This window comes from Chionomys nivalis, chromosome 9 (genome assembly GCF_950005125.1).
Source record: "Chionomys nivalis chromosome 9, mChiNiv1.1, whole genome shotgun sequence".
Taxonomy (NCBI): Eukaryota; Metazoa; Chordata; class Mammalia; order Rodentia; family Cricetidae; genus Chionomys; species Chionomys nivalis.
In genome coordinates this window covers 81,413,845-81,430,090 of record NC_080094.1, presented here as the reverse complement: position 1 = coordinate 81,430,090, position 16,246 = coordinate 81,413,845, and the positions used below count along the sequence as shown (strand labels likewise).

General features: G+C 46.8%; 1 pseudogene; it reads right to left on the bottom strand.

Moving 5' to 3' along the window:
* Positions 1-842: 842 nt before the first annotated feature.
* On the bottom strand, positions 843-1,459 carry LOC130882047 (proteasome subunit beta type-3-like; annotated as a pseudogene).
* Positions 1,460-16,246: the final 14,787 nt, after the last annotated feature.

Here is a 16,246-nt window from a genome sequence, read left to right as displayed (position 1 = left end):
AGATGTCGCTCTGCCAGGGCTTGATGAAGGCTGGCTTCCTCTCCTGGCAGTGATTGGCAGGCGTTTATTTCCTTTTAAGAGGCCAGCATCTGTGGTGTGTTTATGGTTTAATTTTTATTTTCTCTACCACAGATCTACCGAAAGTCTGGAGAAGGACAGCTCTGCCTGGACAACTGTTCCCTTAACCCTGGAGACAGCCATCTCTCAGGGACAGCAGCCTGGGCCTTCTCAGCGGCTCATAGGGCAGGACGGCCTGGGCAACTGTTCCCTTAACCCTGGAGACAGCCATCTCTCAGGGACAGCAGCCTGGGCCTTCTCAGCGGCTCACAGGGCAGGACCGACTGGGCCAGCTTACTTTTTGCTCTTGACTGAGATTCCTACTGAAGATTAGCTGAGGGCTGTATTAGCTTTCCCAGGAGGCCAGCAGAGACCTTACACTCTCCACTGGGGTCCTGGCCATTACAGTGCTTCCTGTGCAAGGTGTGGCTTTGGGACAGTATATTCTTTCTTTTACTATGGTTGTTTGTTGTGTTATTTACATATTTTTCGAGTGTGTGTGTGTGTGTGTGTGTGTGTGTGTGTGTATGTGTATACAGTGTCTGCTCCCATACATGTAGATTCCAGAAGCGGGGGAGGGCGGGGTCTTACTCTACCATGTTCCAACAATATAACAATATCTATTACTCCCTGAACTTGGAACAAGGCTGGTAGCCAGGAAATCCCAGCCATCCTCCTGTCTCTGCTTCCATAGCATTGGGACTGTGGGTACCCAGATTTTTTTTTTTTGAAAGAAAAGAAATTTTATTAAAAAGAAGAATAACATTAGGAAACTGAACGCAGGGTTAGTCCATCCGGGTCTTCAGTGTCCTGGTGCTGATCTTGTCCTTTTCAATGATGTGGACAGTGACGCCCATGCCCGAGACAGCATCCCGGTCCACGGTGTTCAGCATGGCTTGGGAAATAGTCTCAAACAGGTGTTCTGGATCCATGTTGGGCTCCTAGAGAGACTTGCACATTCCATACATCTGTTCGGAGCAGGTACCACTGACTACAAAGTCATCAGTTACCATGGGGCAGTCAATGAGGTCTAGAGAGCAAGTAAAGGGCTTAAAGGTCTTGGGGTTCAACCCGGCAATGACAGGCTCTGTGGAGTAGGGACCAAACAGTTTCTCATACAAGAGGTTGGCCACCATGCTCATGAGGGTGTAGGGCTTGTCTGCCGACCTTCCTTCAGCTGATACAGGTTCAGCTGGAACTTGAGGTGCTGGGCAACTGTCTGAACGTTGTTGGCCAGCCCGGCCAAGCCTATGTACAGCCTGTCACCCATGGGAAAGATCTTCTGGGAGTCTGTGGTCATCATCTGGGCCTGGATCCCGAAACGCCTGTCTGCGGCGATGGCCACGCAGTTCTTTCCCTTCATGGCCATGACGGCCCCTACGTTATAGAACATAAATGACATGATTGTGCTTTAGTGTGACTCCGATCACCACTGCGATTCTTGTCGGATACCCAGCGTTTTACACAGATGATGGAATTCGGATTTAGGTCCACATGCTTATGCTGAGCCATCTATCTCCCTGACCCCTGAAGGTCACGAATACATTTGAGCAATGCTGAAGCTCCACCCTAGCGCCTCCTGCTAGGCAAGTGCTCTACCTGTGAGCAACACAACAGCCTGGTATGTAACACTTAGATTGGAGATGTTTTAAAACTTAAAACAGTTGCAAAAATAATCCTGAAAATCCCTACAAAAATACCCTCACAACCCTGGCCCACACAGATGCCTTAGTGACCCTATGGGATCTGGCGATCTGCCCTCCAAAGCATCAGATGCAAGTTCCACTCCCGTTTCCTCAGGTTAGATTACACACGCTCTTGCAATACTGCTTCTAATGTTCAGTTTACACCATCTCCCCCGAGCTGACTCGGAGCGATCCCGTCTCCAGCCCTCACCTTCCACCTTTCACCGTCTATGCAGCTCCTTGTCATTCCTGCTCCGACGGTGACACATTTCCACTTCAGAGCACATCTGCAGTTCAGTCTGGCCCTCCCCTTCTCTGCTCTCTGGCTTCCTTTCCTGTATCCTCTCTGAGCATCATTTCCACAATTTGGCCGAGATGTTGGCATTTGGTGTTATGACTGTCGTGTATTTTATTTCATCTGCTTAGTTCTCTGCTTGTGAACTCGTTCCTAACCTCCGACTTCTCCAGTTTGCCTGACCTGTTATTGGCACTCTTGTACACACTGGCCTTTCTCCAGTTCATCAACTTAAGACACCTTCTTGGGCTAGCTTGGACTTGCAGGCAGATGGCCTTGTTGTGTGAGGACCCTAGCAGCATGTCCTGTTTCCTTGATCCATATCTTCCTTCTTTGGTTCACTCTCTCATTTAGGAGTGCATTCTCCAGTAGTTTTATGGGGGGGTGCGGAATAAAAGGTAGCTGGAGGCAAATAATATTTTGAATGTCTAGGGAAATTCTTTGCCTGTTGGGAGTGCTGGTCCTCTGGGACCTAAGGGCCCTTGTTCCATCGGCGTTGCTCACAGGGCTGCTGAGAAGCCAGAGCTCGCCCGAGGCTACCTCTACTCCAGGCTTCCAGTCGCTTGGACCTCCACTGACACTGTGGTGGGAACTGGCTTTCTCTCCATGCTGAACCTACTTAGGGTCCTCTCAACCTCAAGATGCACGGTTTTCACTTGAGAAGGTCTCCTTACCTGTTTCATTGATATTTCATCCCCAAATTCCCCATCTTTTCCCATTTGTAGAGTTTGGGTAATTATGACCGTATGACTATCAAAAGTGTGTCCTATCTACCTTTCTAGTTCTGTCCCTTCTAGGACTTCATATTTGAGCCCCTAGGGCCCTTCCCCATCCTCTCTTTATGAGAAGTCAGAGCCAAGAGCAGGTAGGCATGTAGAATCCTTAGCTCTCTCCTCTTGGTCCATTTGTTTGTTTGAGAGGATGCTTGGCCACTCTCCCACATAGAGATCAAGGTCTTCAGTTACTGGACCTGGAGGGGAACTGGTGCTGGACCACAGGTTCACTTTGCCCCCACCCCATCTCCCTTCCTGCCTGGAGACCTTTAAGATGATACCAGAGATTAACTTGGATGGGGAGTGGGCTGTATCCCATGGGCTGGGTTCCAGATTGAATAATAAGAAGAAAGACGTGCCTCTCTCTGCTTCCTGGCCACAGAGACAATGTGACCTCACATCCCAGCAACCAGGACTTCTCCAACAATGATAGACCGCATCCTTGAACTGTGAGTCAAGATAAACACTTCCTTCTTGAAGCTGCTTTTCTCAGGCATTTCACCATAGTAATGAGGAGGTAGCTAATGCAGTCAGTTGCCAGAAAAGACTCCAAGGAGAATGGTGCATCTGTGTCAGAGCACTAATTTGTATTGTAAGTATAGTCTTCTGTAATTATCTTATTAATAATTGTCTACTGATGGTGGTATTTAACTCTACAGAGACTTGAGTTCCTGGTGGGACGTAGAGGCACAAGAGGTAACAACATAAACCAGAACTATTTGAAAAACCAGGCTTTCAATTTTATGCCAGGTGCACACTGTAAGGTCAGAGGACACTCTGTGGGAGTTGGAACTCTCCTTCTAAACTGCGGCTTCCAGGGATAGAACTCAAATGGTCGGGCTTGATGGCCGGCACCCTCTCCCACTGAATCATCTAGCCTGCCCCAAACCAGGCTTTAAGGTGCTAGTCAAAAACAGTAGAATCAAAATGCCCCAGGGAACTGAGTTCTAGAAGGAAGCCAAAACTGGAGCAGAGCCTGGTCCAAGGAAGGGCTGCCTCTGCAAGGTCAGCCAGAACTCACCTTAGCCTTGGAGTGGAGTTCCGGCAGGTGGCAGGTGGGGCAAATTAGAGTTTGGAATACAGGAAGTCAACGAAGCCAACAGCACGGAGCTGCTCTGACGCAGGAGGAGGTGGTATTCCGACACTCAACTTCCTACCCACCCCACCTAACGCTTCCTAGAAGGCAGGACTGGAGGAAAGGGGTGGAAATAGAGAAGGCCAGAGTAGTCACACAGATTCGCAGAGGAACTTAGGTAATAAGAAAACCTTCCTGAAACAGCAGCTCAATACTGACAAGCAAAGACAAGCTGTCCTGAGGAGCTAATTACAGGTAACTCTGACTCTCAGCCCCACTGAATTTCACGTGAGGTGAGTCCACTCACCAGGCAGTGGGAGGGTCGGACTCTGGAGCAAACAAAGCACAAAATAAAGAGGAAATTGTATTATTTCCACCGCATTGTTTTTTATACAAGCTCTCAAAAATATAATGAAAGGAGACGGGAGAGACGTTAGAAGCTAACTGGGAACATGTGACTCATGACCGAAAGCAAATGCAGATAATGGTAGCAGACATGAAACCATTTATGCGAATGAATATTTACGAGGGGATTTATAGGACAAAAATAGGTGGACTGTGTGCAGAAGTGATATTTCAGGATTATTCAGGGCAACTTTGCAAAATAGCAAAATGACAATTGTAGACATAAAAATTAAAATCTTGGAGCTGAGAATATGACAGGTGAGTAGTAGATTCAACTTGGGAAAAAGGGGTGATCAGTAAGGGTGAAGAAAGATGAGGGAAACAGCCCTGACAGGGAAGAACCCCGGGAGGTGTGCAATGGAGCATCGGCCTCCTGGTTTTGACATTAGCCGCTTTCGGTCTAGTTGGGATCCTAGAAGGGAGGAGTGTACCATATTGGCTCAGTGAAATCCGTGGTGAGGCATGCTACACTAACATTGAATTTTAAAGCAATGATAAATAGCCGCATCTTTAATATATTTTTAAATGCCATACATCTGTTTGATAGTTGGAAACTGAAAATCAATAAGCAATGGAAAATGGCTTTGAGGGGAGGAGGGAGACAGAGAATTGACCCAATCTTGAACTTGCCTGATTTTATTTGCTTTTATGTTTGTGAGACGGGATCTTTTTGTAGTAAAGTCTGGCCTGGAACTTGCAATTCCCCTGCCTTGGCCTCCTGAGTGATGGAACTACAGGTGTGTGCCAGCGGGCCCAGTTGGAAAGTAGCTTTAAAATGCTGTCACAAACCAAACCTATTCACCTAGGGTTTTATATCCAGCAATATTATGTTTTAAAAATAAAAACAGGAACTGGGGAGATGGCTCAGTAGCTGGAATGGTTGCCACGTAGGCACAAGGACCTGATTTCAAAGCAGCAGCACCCGTGTTAAAAAGTGAATGTTTTGTCATGCTCTGTAGCCACAGTGCCAGAGGGACAGGGATAGGCAGAACCATGACACTACCTGGCCACAGCCAGTCTAGCTGATTTGGCTTGCTCCAGCTTCAGTGAGAGACCCTGCCTCAAAAAGTAAGGTGGAGAGTGATTGAGGAAGTCACCATACATCTATGTATCTAACATATAGATATAGATATAGGATAGATGGTCAGAGTTCTTTAGTGACCTAGAACTGGTAGTCTTGATATGGTATTTACTGAGTGGCTTACACTCTGGCTTATCTAGCAGTGGCTGTCTCCCCACGAAGTCCTACAGCTGCTCCATTCACTGGCTGCATGTCTCAGCAGGTCTTCAGTATACATCAGAATCCTGAAGAAGTGGGACCCAATACCAGTGAAGAAATGAACTTCCAGGAGGAGTTAGGGAAAGCAGGCAAAGAGAAAACTCTCCTCTTTTCCACATCCTTTGTATAGGCTGCATCAGAAGATGAGGCTCAGGTTTAAGGTGGATCTTCTGACCTTCAGTGATCTAATCAAGAAAAATCCCTCTTAGGTATGCCCAACTGTTTGAGTGTTAGTCAATTCCAGATATTGTCAAGTAGACAACCAAGAATAGGCATCACACCTGATGTCAGTTCTCTTAGTTAAGGGTTTCTGATCCTGTGAAGAGACACCACAACCATGACTGCTCTTATAAAGGAAAACTCTTTTTTAATTGATTTTTATTGAGTTCTACATTTTTCTCTGCTCCCTTCCCTGCCTCTCTTCTCCCCCTTCAACTTTTCCCCAAGGTCCCCATGCTCCCAATTTACTCAGGAGATCTTGTCTTTTTCTACTTTCTACTTCCCATGGAGATTAGATCTATGTAAGTCTCTCTTAGTGTTTTCATTGTTGTCTAAATTCTCTGGGATTATGGTTTGTGGGCTAGTTTTCTTTGATTTATGTTTAAAAACCACCTATGAGTGAGTACATGTGATAATTGTCTTTCTGGGCCTGGGTTACCTCACTCAAAATAATGTTTTCTAGCTCCATCCATTTTCCTGAAAAATTCAAGATGTCATTATTTTTTTTCTGCTGTGTAGTACTCCATTGTGTAAATGTACCACATTTTCCTCATCCATTCTTTGGTCGAGGAGCATTTAGGTTGTTTCCAGGTTCTGGCTATGACAAACAAAGCTGCTGTGAACATAGTTGAGCACACATACTTGTGGATGACTGAGAATCCTTTGGGTATATACCCAAAAGTGGTATTACTGGGTCTTGAGGAAGGTTGTTTCCTAATTTCTGAGAAATCGCCACACTGACATCCAAAGGGGCTGTACCAGCTTGCATTCCCACCAGCAATGCAGGAATGTTCTCTTTTCTCCACTACCTCTCCAGCATAAGTTGTCATCAGTGTTTTTGATCTTGGCCATTCTTACAGGTATAAGATGGAATCTCAGAGTTGTTTTGATTTACATTTCTCTGATGACTAAGGATGTTGAACATTTCCTTAAGTGCCTTTCAGCCATTGTAGATTCCTTTGTTGAGAATTATAAAGGAAAACATTTAATTGGGGCTGGCTTACAGTTCAGAGGTTCAGTTCATTATGGTCATGGCGGGAAGCATGGCTGCATGCAGGCAGACATGGTGCTGGAGGTGGAACTGAGAGTTCTACATCTGGATCTGCAGGCAGCAGGAAGATAGAAACCCTGGGCCTGACTTGAGCATTTGAAACCCCAAAGCCCATCCTCAGTTGATGTAGTATTGTCATCTGTCAATCTGTTTGTGTTGATTTCATTGGTTAATAAAGAAACTGTCTTGGCCCTTGATAGGACAGAAAATTAGGTAGGCAGAGTAAACAGAACAGAATGCTGGGAGGAAGTAAGGCAATCGCCATGCCTCTCCTCTCTGGGCCAGACGCCATGAAGCTCTGGCCCAAGATGGATGTAGGCTAGAATCTTCCCGGTAAGTCAAAGCCACCACCTCGTGATGCTACACACATTAATAGGTATGGGTTAAACAAGATGTGAGAGTTAGCTAGTAAGAGGCTAGAGCTAATGGGCCAAGCAGTGTTTAAATGAATACAATTTGTGTGTTGTTATTTTGGGGCATAACTTAGCCAGGTGGCCGGGAGCTGGGCGGCAGGAACGAGGCCCACAGCTCCTATCTACACTTAGTGATACACTTACTCCAACAAGACCACACCTACCCCAGAAAGAATACACCTCTTAATCCCTGTCAAATACCGGCCACTCCCTAATGACCAAGTATTCAAATATATGAGCCTTTGAGGACCATTCCTACTCAAACCACCTCCTTGACCTTTCACCTCTGCACATGACTTGCATGTGCACACATGCACACTTCACTCTGTGAACAAATCAGTCTTTAAAAAAAGACACTTTAAGATGATCCTAGTGGAGCAGACTCCACAGCTGAGAGTGTTTGGAGTGGGGGGAAAAGATGCGAATCTACAGGGAGAAACAGAGCACCAAAGAGGGGGAGAACCTGTGTAAGGGGAAAGACTGTGTCCTCTGTCAGTACTTGAAAGTTTGTCATCCTTAGCAATGAGAGCACCAAGCAGTTTGGAAAACTTGTTTTGCTTGATAGTTTGTTTCAAAGTATTAAATGCAAACTCACTGCAGACCCCAGCAATTGCATTTCTAAGTGTAGTTATTCAAGAGAGATACGAATAGACCTTCAAACACATGATTTTGGAAGAATTGCCCAGAGCAGCAACATTCTTAACACCCAAAAAGCAGAAACTACTGAGAGCCATCAAGAAGCAGTGCTGAGTGGGTAATCAAGACACGCTGACCCAGCTCTGGCTTTCATTTTTGAAGATTATTTTGTTTTTCAGTATGTGTGCGCGTGCACATGTATATATATTTGGGTGCCTGCAAAAGCTAGAAGCATCAGGTCCCTTGGAGCCAAAATTACAGAATGTTGTAATCCACCTGACACAGGTTTGGAGAACCAAACTTGGGCTCTCTGCAAGAGCAGAAAACGTTCTAACCACTATGCCTTTTCTGCAGCTCCCAATTCCAGCTTTCTATGTGTGGTATCTGTGAGGACTGTTGTGTAACTCTTACTTTTATCCTAGAGATGTCCCTAGAATTAAACAGAGCAAACATAGCTTAAAGATGATGAGAAAACTGAAGGTGAGTCAGGCCAGGGGCGCAGGGCTACAAGTCCAGTACTGAACCAGTATCCAGTTACTGGGGTACAGGAGAAGTCTGAGGCTAGCCTGGACAACTTATCAAGACACTGTCTCCAGACAGAGAATTTTAAAACAAGGGGTGAAGATGTATTCAACCTAGCACACATGAGGCCCTGGGTTTGATCCCCAGGATCACCAAAAGAAAGGAAGAAAGAAGAGAGAGAAAGAGAGAAAGTGACATGGGAGGGGAAACCTACATGAAATCCTGGGAGACCTCGCTGAGTAAGTAAAAAGAAGCAGGGAAGAAGAAGCAAACCACAGATGATGAGATGTGAAAAGGAAACAGTCAGATGACAGGCTCATCCCAACTTCCCAAAGGTCACCATTACATTCAACACCGCATGTTGAAGTGAAGATTATCAGGTTGTATAAAAAGCAAGGTCTACCATATGCCATCTGTGGAGAAGCTGTTATAGATAAAGACCCATAAAGGTAGAAGTTTCCTGACAAATCTTGCAAATGCTCAGTCCCTGCTGACCCTATGAAGATCAGGCCAAAAATAAAAGGTGGGAAACCCTAGCGAGTATTTCTTAATTAATCGATTAAACAGTCAGTTGTCAGAAAGATGCAAGAGTCCTGAGTGTGTGTGCCCAGTAACAGCAGTGGGAAACGAGTAAGATCAAAGTTGACAGAACAGAGAAGTGGAAGAATCGCACTGTTGGGGAAATGACAGTCTGCCCTCAATAAACAGTGCACAAAGAAGCAGAAACGTTACAGATTTCAACAGCGCACAGTCAGTGACGGCTGGCTCACTGAGGCTTGTTGAGTGCCACATTTGAGTGTGGCAGGATAACCTCATTTCAAGTGTGTGAAGCGCTCATCAAGACTATGGGCTGGAAAAGAACAAGCTTCCCCCGAGGTCAAGGGATTGCAGTCATTTCCTACAAAGTTAAACACACATTTATCTTATATCTTAGCAAAGTTTCTCTTCCTACAAGCTCAAGAGAAATGAAACACCTGTACAAAGAGAAAGACACAAGAATGTTCTAGTTGCTTTCTTTTTAATTAACCTAAAGGGTAAATGATTCACATGCAGATAGGCAAGCTGGGTGGCACACACCTTTAATCTCAGCAATTGTGAGGCAGAGACAAGCAAATCTCTGAGTTCAAGGCCAGCCTGGTCTACAGAGCAAGTTCCAAGATAACCAGGGCCACACAAAGAAACTTTGTCTTCAAAACAAAACAAAAAAGTTGACCAAACAAAAATACCTTCAAAAATCAACAAGAAGGAGGAGGATGGAGCTGGGCAAAGGGAGTGCATGAACACCATGAGATACTGCTGTAGACACACACTGAGCAGAATCCGTAAATATCAGGAGCATCAGGCCAAACAAACTCAGACATAGAGTATGCATAGTGTGAGTTCATTGGCATGAGTTCTACACATGGGAGACACTTACCCATAGTGCTAGTGTCGTGGTTTGACAGGTTGCTGAAGGCCAGGCATATGGGGAACTCTTCAGAGGGCTGACGGGTTAGGATGGTGCTGACCTTGGGGATGAGCGAGTTCATACAAGATGCTCTATCGAAAGGTGAGGTTGGCTAGAGGAGAGCCAGCAGGGAATACCTTTGAAGAACAGGTCTTGTCCCCAGCCTCTTCCTCTCTCTGCCTTCTGTTTACCATGAGGAAGGCTACTTGGCTCTGCTGCATACTCCCCACATGACGCACCACACAGGCCAGGAACAGCAGAGTCCAGTGGCCGTGACCTGCTGCATCTGAAAGTGCGTGCTGAATCTTCCTCCCTTAGGATGATTTCTCCTGGGTATTATGTCACAGTCACAGAAGATTTACCAACGCAGGCAGAGGCAAGCATCAGAGTATTTGTTGCTTCTTGGAGAAAAGACAGCAACAGTTGATGGGGGAGGGGGAGGAGGGTTGTGTGTGCTCCGGGACTGCCCAGAGTGCTGAGGACAGCCTGTTTTCACGGGAATGGGGCACACAGACAGCAACTGCAGATGCGTCCTTCCAGCAAGGATTCCACTTACAGGTTTCCAACATGATAACAACATGAATGCCACATGCATTCAGTGGAAACCACACTAAATTTGTATCTCTTCCTGGGTTAGCAACACCCAGATGCCTGCTGTTCAAGGAGTAGCAGCTGGCAGCCAACCATGAGGTCAAGAGGGGAGACAGCTGCTGCCCTGCAGTGTGCTGGCAGTATTCAGGGAGTCATGCTAGAACCATCTGTTTTACACAGTTACACACACATCCACATGTATGATATACGCATGTTCATCATAGATAATGTGATATAGCATATATACATGCAATATAGGCAAACATAATACATGCATAAAATATGTACTGCACACATATATTTGTAAAACTATATATATTACTATAATGGACACATATACAGTATATACATGTATAAATACTATGGGTGAATATTTATATATATATATGCAAACACTATATACCTGTATAAATATAATTTATTCATATATAATATATACATGTAAACCATATACCTATAAAAACAATGTTTGCATATATAATATGTGCATATGTAAAAACATGTCTACATAAGTGCATATGCATATATATGTAATGCATATAATTGCACAAGGTTGTTCTTACTGTGCTTTTAAAGCAATTATATATATAGATAGTTGTGTATTTCATGGTACATAAAAGCATTTTATTTTCAGAGAGTAATACAATGTAAAACTCTTGCAGGAGTGGCTCAAACTGTAATCTGAGGACTGGAGAGGCTGAGGTGATTTCAAACAAACCTAAGCTACACTGGGAGACCACCCTGCACCCTGGTGGTGGAGGACCTGTTTAGCATGTAGAAGGCCTTGGGTTGGGTCCCTCACTGTGGTGAAATAACACAGCACTTGAGCATCACCAGTGTCTTCATGGATGCTCACACTTTACATGTGTGAGTCCTGGAAACATCATAAATCACACAAATGAGGAAGCGGAGGCACCAAGAGTGGCCGTGATGCTCAAGGCCACAGCCTCATGAGCCCAAGGGCAAGATTCGTGTCTGATGTGCTGCCCTGCTGTGTCAGGTGTTCAGAGTTGAAGCATGATTAATAAAAACTCAGGGTCAGAAATTGGGGTTCAACCTGAAGATCTGAAAAGCAAAACAGCCAGTTACTGGCTTTTACCTCGACCTCATTCTGAAATGGTGATCCTGCCTCCTGGAATCTCAGAAGGAGACTGCATGACTGAGAGCTGTTTCCTCCCATTTATAATCCTCTCTAGGGCTAGGATTTAAAGGTGTGCACCTCCGTGGTTAAAGGCATGAACCTCTCGGTTTCTATGGCAACTAGTGTGGCTCCTGGAATTAAAGGTGTGCGTCATTATGGCTGCTGGGATTAACGGTGTGTGTTACCATAACCTGGTCTGTAAGGCTGAGCAGTGCGGCTGTTTGCTCTCAATCTTCAGGCAGGCTTTATTTATTAAAGTACAGTTGAAAAGCCACAGCACAAAGTTTAGCTTCTGTTATGAACAGTTCCACAGTTAGACCCGTCAGCCCTGTCCCCTAAAGGGACTGGAACTCAGAGTCTGAAGGAAGTGGTAGAACTAGGACGTGAACTTGGTTCTGGCCTCTTCTAGTGTGTCCTCTTAGACGGCGGGTGTGACCCACAGGAAGCCCCTCATGTAACGAAGCCAGCGTAGCCTTGCCCTGTTTCCTCCTTTCCCTCGCCTGAGATGCCACTCTGAGGGAAGAGGTCACATTTTAAGGTGATGGCCCTCAGGGACTCGGTAAAGAACACAATTCAGAGGCTTCTGCTCTCATGAGATAAGGCAAGCAATGAGCTGTGGAATGGTAACAGGTTGGCCCAAGAGCCCAGTTATCCCAACCATGAGAGGATATGGTGGCTCCTCCATGGTGTGATAGCTGCCGTGTGGCTTGCAGGACGTGTGCCTGGGTGAGCTCTGCAGGGTCACAGTGCAGACTGCAGGTGCTGCCAGAGGAAAGTGTGATACAATGTGGCGGTCAGGTGACAATGTGGCGGTCAGGTGACAATGTGGCCTGAGGGCTACATCTGCTATTTCTGCAGAAATGTCCCGGCCAAATGCACTGGAGATCTCTGAGACAATAAGGGGAAAAGGAAGACGCCAGATCTGGCCAGCCCAAAATTAGATCACAGCATGGGGAAAGCCAGGGTCAGGCTTTCTGCAAGAAGAGCAGAGAGTTGTCCTTGGCTAGTGGCCCTGAACTTTTCTGGGTGAGGCTACAACAGGGACTTCCTATGCACTCCAAGCACAGAGTTCTAATTCTGTCCCATTGCGGTACAGAGGCCCTGGTGTATTCTAGATGCTCCTCTGGGCTCATCTGCTTCTTTAAATCTCCACGGTGAACTGGAGCTAGAAAGCACTGCCTCTGTTTTCTAGTTAAGAAAACTGACATTAGCTCATATCTGGGAGCTGGCGTCCAAGTCTGTGCAGAACTCAGGTGCCTTCCCTTTCATGATGTTAAAGAAAGCTGAGGTTACCTAGCCTGGACAGTAAGAGAGTGGGGCAGGGCAGCCTATGGTACCTGTTGTATACATGTATGTACGCATGTGTGCATTGTTAGGTATATTTCTTAACATGAGCTTCTTCGCCTATGCGAATAATTCCAATCAGACCAAATCAGACCAAATAAAAGAAGCCCACATTTAATGCAGCACTCTCAGGTGGTACCAGGAAAGCATGGTGGAGGGGGAGAGAGCAGGGGAGACCACGCAAAACCTGGAGACCACGTGTTCCTTTCCTGGGCAGCACCCTAAATAGCCTGTGTAAGTGGTCCTGACCCTCCCTGGGGAGGGGTCACTGCTTGGCGGGCTTTCCTGGAGGTGGAGTCCGTACCAAGGTGACTCCCAGGGGAGGGGACTTAAAATGGAGCTTCCTGCTCCATTCCTGCCAGGGGCTGGGGTGATGCTTTCACCCAAACATCCCAGAGTCCTTAGATAAAGGGGTGTCAGGTGGTCTCACTTGACCAAAACATGTATGTATGTATGAGTGGACAGGCAGATGAATGCACAGATGTATGGTGGATGATGGGTGGCAAAGTGGAGGAATGCATACATGGTGAGTACAAAGATGGAGTAGTTGGTGGGTCTATGATGAATGAATGAATGAATGAATGAATGAATGAAAGAATGGGCAGGTGGGTGGATTGACTGATGAACAGATGGGTGGACAAATGAATACCTAGACGGCTGAGCAGAGAGGTGTTGGGTGGAGATGCATACATGGAGAAATGGACGATAGATGTGTAGGTGAGTGAATGGATGGGTGGATGGGTTGATAGATGGATGAATGGGGGGTTGAGGAGTGAATGGATCAGTTGGTAGATGGATGGCTGGAGGGCGTAAGGGAATTATGTGAATGGGCAGATGGAAGGATTGATGGGTAAATAAATGGATGGGTGACTAGATGGACGGGTGGGCGGATGAATGAGTAGATGCACAGGTGGATGGAGAGATAGACACAAATTTTCTCTAACATAGGCACTTAGATTTTCATGGAGCTTCCTGGTTTTCTGAGCCTAATAGTCTCCGTATAGAAAGTCTAACGTTTGCATGTTGCTTGCTATCTCCAAACCATTGTGCAGAGTAGTAAAAGCCTCTTCAGATGCAGTGTGGACAACGGATCATACTGAGGGAGGAGATGCTCTGAACAGTATCAGGGAAGCACACGCACGGGGTTCTAGAAGCTCCGGTCAAGCCCAAGCCTTCACTCTCTGCAGCAAAACCAGACACATCTACAAAAACAAGGAAGGCCGTGGACAGAGGTGTGCAGCCAGGGGTCCTGGGGACTGTGGCCTAGGCTTCCTGACGGTGAGCAGGTGGGGAAGCTCTGCTCCATTGTTTACCCAGCCCAGGTTGCTGCAGAGAGGAGCAGGTGACTCACTAGAGCACAGGTGATAACCGGCAGATGTGATCAATCTCGGCTCCCATGGACATCCTTCTTTAGGCTCCCCAGGAAGGTGGGACCAGATCAAGCAGGATATCCATTTGGGGGAAGAAGAGCCTCCACTGAGTGGGGATTTCCTGTGGCTCCTGTTTGGGAGCTATTGGAAACAGCATTCTTGGCAGGGGCCAGTCCCGGAAGAACACTGAAGGAAACCTTGTTGCCAGACTCCCAGCTGCTCCTACACCGTGTGGTATCTTGTGACTTGTGTCCAACAGAGAAGACCTGGGTGAGTCCAGCTCTGCTGTCCACTGACCTTGTGATCAAAGCACCTGTGTTCTCCACAGGCTCGTCCTCCGTGGGTATCTAGCCTGGCTAGAGCCCCTTAGCTGTCCTCAGTCCCCTCCCAGCCTGCTCCAGCAGTTCCCTCCCTGCCTCTTTCCTGGAGGCACAAGCTCACTGTGGTTTCCTCTGACAAAGCTCCCTCCTGTAGGGCCCATGGGTTTACTCCTGCTCCTGGGGTTCATCTTGAGGACAGTTTCTGGTCAGCCAGCTAAAACATTCTGTTTGTTCCTGTGCTCCCTCTGCCCTGCCTGGTGATTAGCTGTAGGGCATTGTTTACTCCATCTTGGGTGTGGCAATTTCCCACCTGCCTGTGGGGAATTCCTTGTGCAGCAGCTAGGTATATAAGGCTTTCCCCAAGGTTGAATAAACGGCAGTCGGCTGCTCTCCTTTCGAATGATCCAGGTCTTTTGTGTGTTCTTTCAATCCCCAGGCCCTTGCCTGGCTCACTTACTGTACAGTTGCGCGTGAACTGTACCGAGAGGGTAACAATTGGAGACACCGCTGGCATCATCAGGAATTACACCCTCCTCTTCTGGTGTGTTTTTAAGGAACTACCAAGAGTTGTATCAAATAAACTGCAAACACCCTTGGTTGAAGATAAGTTTATTGACTGTTCTCACAGTGGGCAGGAAGCAGGTGTTCGCCCCTGCAGGTGGCCGGTCCTCTGTACTTGCTGGAGGTGGGAGGGGGGTGTAGATTCTTCCAGCCTATCTCTGCCTCCAGATGACGAAAGGGAGGAGATGCCTGAGAAGACACACCTGCTTCTTAAAAGCCCAGTCCATCGACAGCACACAGACCTTCCACTCAAATACCCCAGCAAGATCCTGCCACTGGTCCACACTGTGAGTGGAGGGTGGGTTGCAAACGATGGAGCTTCATTTCTATGACAACTTCCAGCCATAGACAGGGAGCCTGAGGTCTGGGAGCAGTCACTGAGCCCACCCACCGCTTCTGGCTAGCTTCACTTTATCCTTCAAATGGCAAGCTCACTATTGCTTCCTCCAGGAGGCTTGCCTTGAGCCTCCAGGCACCGTGGTCAGATGCCTCTCTCCTGAGCCCCAGCATCCCATCCTTCTTGGTATTATACTGCCCTGTAGCTTCCTGGATACTGGAACTTTAGGTAGTGAAATAGAGCAGAAAAAGTACCTGGATGTTGAGTTCTACATTTACCTGAGCACCCATGGCATATGAAATAATAAGTTATTGGATGGGTGTGTGAATGACTGTGGAAGTGGGCAGAGTGGTAGATGGAAGGGCAGCTGGATGTGTGGGTGAATGAATGAATGAGGTGGACGTGTGTGTGTGTGGGTGTCTGTGTGTGTGTGTGGTGGATGAGTGGATGGATGAGGTGGGTGGTAGTCAAGTGGATAGATAGATGCTGGGTGGATACATTGCTAGACTGATGATAGTTAAATGGGTGGATGGATGGATGGATGTGTTCAGTGGGTGGATGGATGGATGGATGGATGTGTTCAATGGGTGGATGGATGGATGGATGGATGTGTTCAATGGGTGGATGGATGGATGGATGGATGGATGTGTTCAATGGGTGGATGGATGGATGGATGGATGGATGTGTTCAATGGGTGGATGGACGGATGGATGTGTTCAATGGGT